Source organism: Pteropus vampyrus, unplaced genomic scaffold, assembly GCF_000151845.1.
Source record: "Pteropus vampyrus isolate Shadow unplaced genomic scaffold, Pvam_2.0 Scaffold20, whole genome shotgun sequence".
Classification (NCBI taxonomy): Eukaryota; Metazoa; Chordata; class Mammalia; order Chiroptera; family Pteropodidae; genus Pteropus; species Pteropus vampyrus.
This window is the reverse complement of record NW_011888801.1, coordinates 12,237,644-12,245,554: the sequence shown is the minus strand read 5'-3', so window position 1 is coordinate 12,245,554 and position 7,911 is coordinate 12,237,644. Positions and strand designations below refer to the sequence as shown.

General features: G+C 43.3%; 1 protein-coding gene across 1 annotated transcript in view; it reads right to left on the bottom strand.

Moving 5' to 3' along the window:
- Nucleotides 1-5,026, bottom strand: part of BMPR1A (bone morphogenetic protein receptor type 1A) — a 170,390-nt gene extending 165,364 nt beyond the window's left edge. Inside the window, exon 1 of the mRNA XM_011355361.2 lies at nucleotides 4,718-5,026. The gene's annotated coding sequence lies outside the window, so the exon portion shown is untranslated. The remainder of the gene's footprint in view (nucleotides 1-4,717) is intronic.
- Between the last annotated feature and the right edge of the window lie 2,885 nt (nucleotides 5,027-7,911).

Sequence of the window (7,911 nt, the reverse complement as noted above, 5' to 3'; positions counted from 1 at the left end):
GTCGTCATTCGATTTTACATAGCCTTTGAGTTGCAGATTTTTTTTACCTTATTACGTTTTTTAAATGATATTGACATATAACATCCTATTAGTTTTGAGTGTACATCATAGAAATATAGTATACACATTACAAAATAATCCCCACAGTAAGTGTAATTACCATCAGCATACAAAATTATTACAATATTGCAAATTTTTCCCCTCTTTAATCCCCTCCGCCCCCGCCCCCCGACTTCCACCCCTGACCTATGGATGCGGCCGTCTTTACGAACTGGATCTCTGAAGGCGGGGCGTCTCGCCCGCATGCACTCTCCGCCCCCACCCTGGACCTTGCGCCCCCGGTGCACTCAGGGGCCTCGCGCACCCAAGGTATGGTCTGTGGCTCCACCTGGAGCATGAACCAATGACCTTCTGCATGTAAAGCAGACATGCTAACCACTATTCTAGGGAGCCACCCAGATTTTTTGAGTAATATATGTATTACTCAATAACATTAACATTATTCATATATATTAGCATTATGAAGGACTATGAAGAAAATTAACCAACTTATGATAGACCTATCCATCTCCACTGAAGTACCACTAACTAGTGATAGCCATTTTAATCAATTTTAATATCTCTAGTGATAATCTATCTTTAAATAAGATCACTAAACTTCTATTTCAAGAATCACATAATTTAGATATCTACTGACCTGTTTTAACAGAAAAGGATTTAACAAACTTTTATTACAGAAAGAGGTAGAATTTGAAATAGAATGGGTATGACTTGGACATATGGCAATGGGCCATGTGGGCAGTCCCCATAAAGGGAAGAGTATAGCTACAGCAGGGACAGTGGAAAAGGAACATTTGCAGGAAGTAAAAATAGCGGGAAATAAGAATAGCAGGAAATAAAAATAATATCTAAGGCAAATCCCATGAAAAAGACTTCGGAGTAGAGAAGTGACAGGAACTGAGCTTTAAGAGTAATCTAGGCAGAAATGCATAAGATAACCTGGATAAAGGTGGAAGTGAAGGCAAAAATATCATAACATCAATCTAGGTGGGATGAGAACCTGATTCGGTTCAAAACTAATTAAAAAGGGAAAGTTATCAAATATAGAACTATATAGACAATATATATGGTATACAAATATATATCAAATCAAAAAATTTAAAGAAAAAGAACTATGAAAATCAAATACTAGATTTGAAAACTCAGTATATAAATTTCTGGATTAAACACTAAAATTCACAAAAGAAATAGAAAATCTACACAGAACAGCTATTAAATAAATTGGAATGGTACTAAAATCCTCTTCAGGAAAAAAAAACAATCAAAGCCTGAATTGTCTCATAGGTAAGGCCTGCCAAACTCTCAAGTAAAAGATAATCTCAGTCTAAATTGCTCCTGAAAAGAGAAAAAGGAAAACTGTCCAACTCATTTTATGAATCTATCATAACCTAGACACCAACAAGTACTAAGAATCGTACCAGAGTTAGCAGGAAAAGAGTGAAAATACCATGAAAATAAAACCAATAGACAGATGTTGGCTATAGACAAGATGTGATGGAATGGGGAAAGAGCTGGGTTTGGTATAACATCAATAGAAATAAGGAACACCAGGGAAACAAGTTTGGTAAGGAAGAGTTCAGTTTAATACAGAACCAGTAAGAGATATGCATAAAGCAGTTGGAAAAACATTGATTCAAGTGCAGAAGAGAAATAAATAGAGATTCGATAATTATTCAGACAGAAGGGTCTAAATCAGGGGTCCCCAACCCCCAGGCCGTGGACTGGTACCAGTCTGTGGCCTGTCAGGAACCAGGACACACAGCAGGAGGTGAGCAGCAGACTAGCCGGCAGTTTCATCTGTATTTGCAGCCGCTCCCCAGCTCTAGCTCCACGGCCTCAGCTCCACCTCAGATCATCAGGCATTAGATTCTCATAGGAGCACCGGTCCCTGGTGCCAAAAATGTTGGGGACCATGGTCTAAACAATAACGTCAAGGGACTAGAGACACGGGAAAGTAATCTGAAAGGTGAAAGTTGGAGAACATATATTAAGCACAAAGGAAAAAACAGAAAGCAGAAAAAGGGCAAAGAGAAAGTCAGTGCAATGTCACAGTTAATTCATCTAGTTAATTCCTACTCATCCTTCAGAATTGTCCCAGGTTCCAAAGTAACATTTTTAAGAAGGCCTTCTCAGATTCTCCCAGCACCAGATCAGGTCCCCATTTCAAGCTTTTGTAATACTCTGTACTTTAATTATAATCATAATCACACAACAGAATTCATTCTTTAATATATGTTCCCCCCGCGAGACTTTAAGCTCCAGAAGGACAAGGGCCATATCTATTGTTGCAGCCTATTGCCTTGCATGGTGTATTAGAATACAATATTTATTGAATGAAATGGATGGGTGTACAAAAGCCAAGGAAAGACATTTCAAAATACTACAGAAAGCTCAAATTGACTCAGAAAAGGGGCATAAATGTTTTTGATTAAGTTATAGAGGACTATTGTGAAGGTGAGACCCAGATAACAAGGGGTTAAAAAGTGAATAGATGGCCAGGAAATAAAGGCAGGAAAAGTAGACTTTGACAATCTCTAGAGATGGTATTATAAAGGACTGAACTTTAATTTTACTTCAATTTTGCTCTTCTATTTTCTTTCATGACATGTATTACTTTTATAAAGACAAAACTTTTTTTAACATTCATGTGATTTGAAAAGGAAAAGCAGCAACAAGACAACTTGAGGGAGCAGTAGATTCAAGAGATTTTTGTAAATTGAGGGAATCTTTTTTTCCATTAAAGTTGACATTCAATATTTTATTAGTTTCAGGTGCACAGCACAGTGGTTAGACAGTTATATAACTTACAAAGTGATTCCTCCCCATAATTCTACTACCCACCTGACAGCATACAGTTATTACAATATTATTGACTGTATTCTCTATGCTGTACTTTAATCCCCATGACTATTTTGTAACTGCCAATTTGTACTTCTTAATTGTAAACTGAGGGAATCCTAAGCACATTCAGACTTTTAAAAACTCCAAGACAAAAGAGAGAGCAATTCATATTCCATTAAGAGAAAAATGAAACGAGGGATTAACTAGAAGAAAGAACAAAAAATATTCTTCCACTAAGAAGTAAAGAAGCACATGATAAAAGGAATCCAGTAAATTTTGGAAGGAACTCTCACTGGATGTCTCAATCTTTTTAGTAAAATGTTTGGAGAAGTGAAGAAAGTAGAAAAAGTCTGAAATGAACTCCACAGATAATGAGCAGGGGGTTAAAAACAACAACAACAACAACAACAACAACAAAAACAGGAGTAGAATACCCGTTCTATTAAAAGTACATTCTAAGTTTCAATCAGCCTTTTGGAAACTCAACCTATTCCTAGCTCAGAACTGTCCTGTATTTTAGTTTTACGTTTAAATATTTAAATCTGGTTCACAAACTTTTATTTCAACAACTGAAAACAGTGGTATGCATTAAATTACAATCTACTTTAATTCGGAATTGAACTCCTCTTACAACTAAATACAATAAAGTTGTGTTCAACTCAAGCAACAAAATAGCGATCATTTCAAGAATGAGTAACTGAAAAGTGCTCCTAAACATAAGTGTTTGCAGAAAGAGGTGTTTTTGTTGTTGTTGTTGTTGTTGTTATTTTTAACTCATCCTATGCCTCACTTTAAGAATTCCTGAATAGTAGTAAAGAAAATCCTAGCTCACTTAAACAAGCTATTTAACTTCTTTTCGTCTCGGTTTCCTCGTCTAAAAAATGAGGAATACAACAACCAGAGTTATCATAAGGATTAAATGACGTAACACAAGAGAATGTGCCAAGTTCGTACTATGTACTCAGAACAATTAATTTGCTAACCGTTTAAAAGAGAAAACCTGCAACATTGACCATATTAAAACATCCGAGAGCATGGAAGAGTACAAGTCACAAAATGCCAGACCCTAATACATAGCACAGAATTTTTCTTCCCTGACGCACGCTATTTTTTTTTCGCTGCCAAACCTTTCTACTAGGAGTCTGGAAAGAGGGAGAAAAGGGGAGGGTTACATTCGATCCAGGAGAAAGTTTTCAGAAACCGAAATGCATAATCACAACAGACATGGCAGCGCAGGACAACAGGTGAAGCTCCGAGAAACCTGGCACCTTCCCGCGGACAAGTTTTGAAGAGGGCATGCAACTCCTCCTGGCTCTACTACCCCACGAAACAGACATGTTTTTTTCTTTTTTTGCAGAAGCATATGGAGACAAATCGCGAATATCAACCTCGCAGCCCCTGGGCGAAGGAGGTGAGCGCCTTTCCCATTTAAGCATTCAAGAAGCGTCCTTGGAGGCGGCTTTCGCCCACACAGCCTCCCCAAACTCAGCCTGAAACCCGGGGGTGAGGAACAAAAGAGGGGCCAGGCAGCCGAGCGGCCTCCAGGGCTCGACATTGGGCGTCCAGGAGGCCAGCGTCCGCGGCAGGTTCCGGCCCGGGGTGGGGGCGCGGGACGGCGGGGCCCAGTCGGCCGCGAGCTGACACAGCTGGGGCGGCAGGGACCCCGCGAGGCGACCAGGCCCGGCCGCTCCCCGAGCTCGGGCCTCCCGCACGCGCATAGCTCCCCCTGAAACTTCGCCCGAAGCCCGCGCCGGCCTCCCTGACGCGGCCGGCCTCTCCCCGCACGCATACGCATTCTCCCGACGAGCCAACTCACCCGGACCCCGGGGAACTCATCCTCCAGCCCTCGGCGCGAAGCAGGGTGGGCGCGGTGAGCCACTGGGACGCGACGGGGGCGCGGTTCGGCCTCCGCCCTCGGCGTGCAGCGGCCCCGGCCCGGTCGCCCCTCGCGCGACCGTGCGATCCTCGTCTCGCGCGGATCGACGCGCTGGAACCGGAGCCTGCCTTCCTGCCCGCCCCCTTCTCTCCTCCCTCCTCCCGCCTCCCTCCTCCTTAGCCAAGCGCCAGCAGGCGGATTCCAATCTCAGCAGCGACCGCCGCCGCCGACACTCACGGCGGGGGGGCGGGGGGGCAGCGCGGGCTCGGGAGCGGAGCCTGGGGGGAGGGGCGGACCTCCGGGAGACGGGGCTGCGCGCGCGCACTGGGAGTACACCCGCCGCGCTCCGCCCCGGACGCGAAAGGAGCCGAGCGCGCGGCGGAAGCGCCCGAAGGGTCCGCGATTCCTGGCGCCCGGCTGCCGGGTGGGAGGGCCAGCCGCCGTCAAGGGGGCGCCGGGCTGCTGTCTAGGGGGTTTCTTCTCCGCTCGATCCCGCCAGCCCCTCCTCACCAAGAAGCCCCACTGCCGCCGTCGTGGGGCGGCTAGTCTCTGGAAGCCGTGTCAGGCATACACGGTGCGTGGGACACCGCAGCCGCGTGCTGCGCGCGGGCCGGGCCCCCTAGGACAGAGTCCCTTCTGGCAAGTCCTTGGTGTGGACTACTCCGACAAACTCATACTCCACTTGAGCGCCAGTTGGTGGGCTGGTGAGATAAGCCTGATCGCTCAGAATCCACACACCGTGGTGTGGCGACAAAGAAAACACATGTAGCCACACTTCAGCCATTATTCACCCACAGCGCCCCGGTTTCTTTTTCTGGGCTTTTTGCTAATGTGCGGAGGCACTGGTAGGGAGGTGGAAGTGGACCGGCTCCGAATGAGTTGCAGGACACAGAAGCGTTTCCGCGTTGGGCCAGGCGCTCCGAGGCCCGGGCCTCCCTGAGCCGTGTGATCTGCGAACCCGTGAATTCCAAAGGCATAAGATGAGGAGCGGCGTTAACCCAACAGAACTGAAGTCATTGCACTATAAATATTGCTCCCTTCTCCACCTTTGGCTCACTCTAGTGACCTCGTGTACCCTCCGGAGTCTTATTGCCCCCATTTGGAAAATATAAATAATTGTCACTACTTGTTTTCTTCCATTTTTCCTCATTCTTTGTGGAAAATGCTGTTAAAAGTATTCAATGCCCTGTATGTGAAGAGTATAGGCCCCTTTTTAACACCATTTGTGACCTTAATCTCTGGTATTTCAACGAATGTCTTTACAAAAGATATTCTTTTTTTAAGGTCCTGTTATAAAATCACTTTTTAAACTGGGTAAAAAGAGGAAAAATAAAAATGTGCCAGGCACTAATATTTGTTTTTGTACACGTTCTCCCTAAAGAGATGTTTAGATTTGAGTGGTCCACTATATTTTTGTTTAAATGTCTGAATTGCCTTACATTCTTGTTTAAGGATTTTTTGGGGGCCTATCTTCTATTCTGCCTCTCCTTTCTCTTTTTACCTAACTTTGCCCTTGATACTTCAGATATCCTCCGTAATTCCAAGTTCTTTTTTAATTATATTTACTCTCATTTTTTTTTCTTAATTCTAGCTGTCTCAGGCTCAGGTTTGAGAATCATGGGTTACAGTATCTAGCTAGCAGAAAGAACGTATGCTATGGTGTTTCCTTTCGTCAACTAAAATTTGTCACTTTTTCAAGTTTTCTATGTACTATACTGCTTTAATTTTAGGGAAAAGTCTGGACCTTTTGCTCAAGGATATTTAGACTGACCAAAGAACTCATTGATGTTTGCTGAGCAATGTGTCATGGCAGATAAAACCATGACAAGTGTGTTCATATACCCTCTAAAGCCTAATTCAATTTTCAGATGTATGAATTAATCTATAAAATAGAAAAGAGTCTCAGGTTGGAACGTAAGCACATCAAGTTTCTGAATGTACAAATTGGTGTTACCTGGCTTGTGTTATATGCCACTATAGAAATGAGAGCAAAGTTGAGGCATCAAATTTTAAGTCATGATATATTTTTTCTCTACAAAAGGATCTCTTTTTTAGGTCTTTGGCAATTTTACTTGACATCTTTTTACTCTCCTTAGATAAGGTCTATATAGTACACAGGATTACATCTTTAGTGTTTTCACAGCAGTCAAGCGACCCACTGACAGTTGAGCAGGGCATGGTGTTCTCTTTGGTTCCTGGCATGTGCGTGCATGCCAGCCTGTTTCTCCGGTTTGCCTGCCCTCTAAATGAAGAAAGCGGCCAGGAAGACCAAGGAGACATCTGGACACAAATGGTCTGGCGCTCAAACTCAAAGGCAACACCTCAAGGTCCAAATTTAACATTCTCTAATGTGACGATTAAGTAGATTAACAGAGTCGGCTGAAATGGGCCTTTTTTCTCTATACAATTTGTTTGAGGTATAGGTCCCAAGAGTGATAGTGGGTGACATGCCCAAATCACATAGCATTAGTTTGGAATGGAAAATTACCCTCCTCATACAGTTCTGAAATCCGCAGGGACACCTTCCCTGATCACCTGTCTTAAATTAGCACCTTAACACAGCCAATTTCATTTTTTTTTTTGTACCACTTTGTACTTTATGAAATTACCTTGTTTGTTTAGTTATTTGTTTATGGTCTGAGTGTCTTTGTCCCACTAGAATGTAAACTCTATGAGAGCAAAGACCTTGTCAATCTTGTCCTCAACTGTTTCCTTAGAGCTTAGTTTCTGGCATATAGCACTGCTCAGTATTTGTTAAATGAATGAGAGAGATAAGGATAGCATCTAAGAAATGCTTCCTCTAAGCATTGCTGAACCTTGTCATCAAGACCCAGTTTTAGAGGGTGGCATGGCCTATGTTGAAAAAGGTGAGGGTGGGTCAAGGAAGCTATGGATTATACCATCTTCAGTGAAGTGGAGACTTCTGCTTTCAGGGAAGGCAGTAGTTCAGTAGATTAATCCAAGTTAATCCATCCAAAGTCATTTTCCTGTTGTAAAGACTTTATGAGGCAAAGGCAGTACTAAGTCTTTGTGAGTATGAAGATAAGTAAGAGCCCAGTAATTGAAGGGTAATGCTTGAGGTTGATTTCACACCTAATGTTAAATGGACAAAAACATTGTGAAGAGTAAACAAC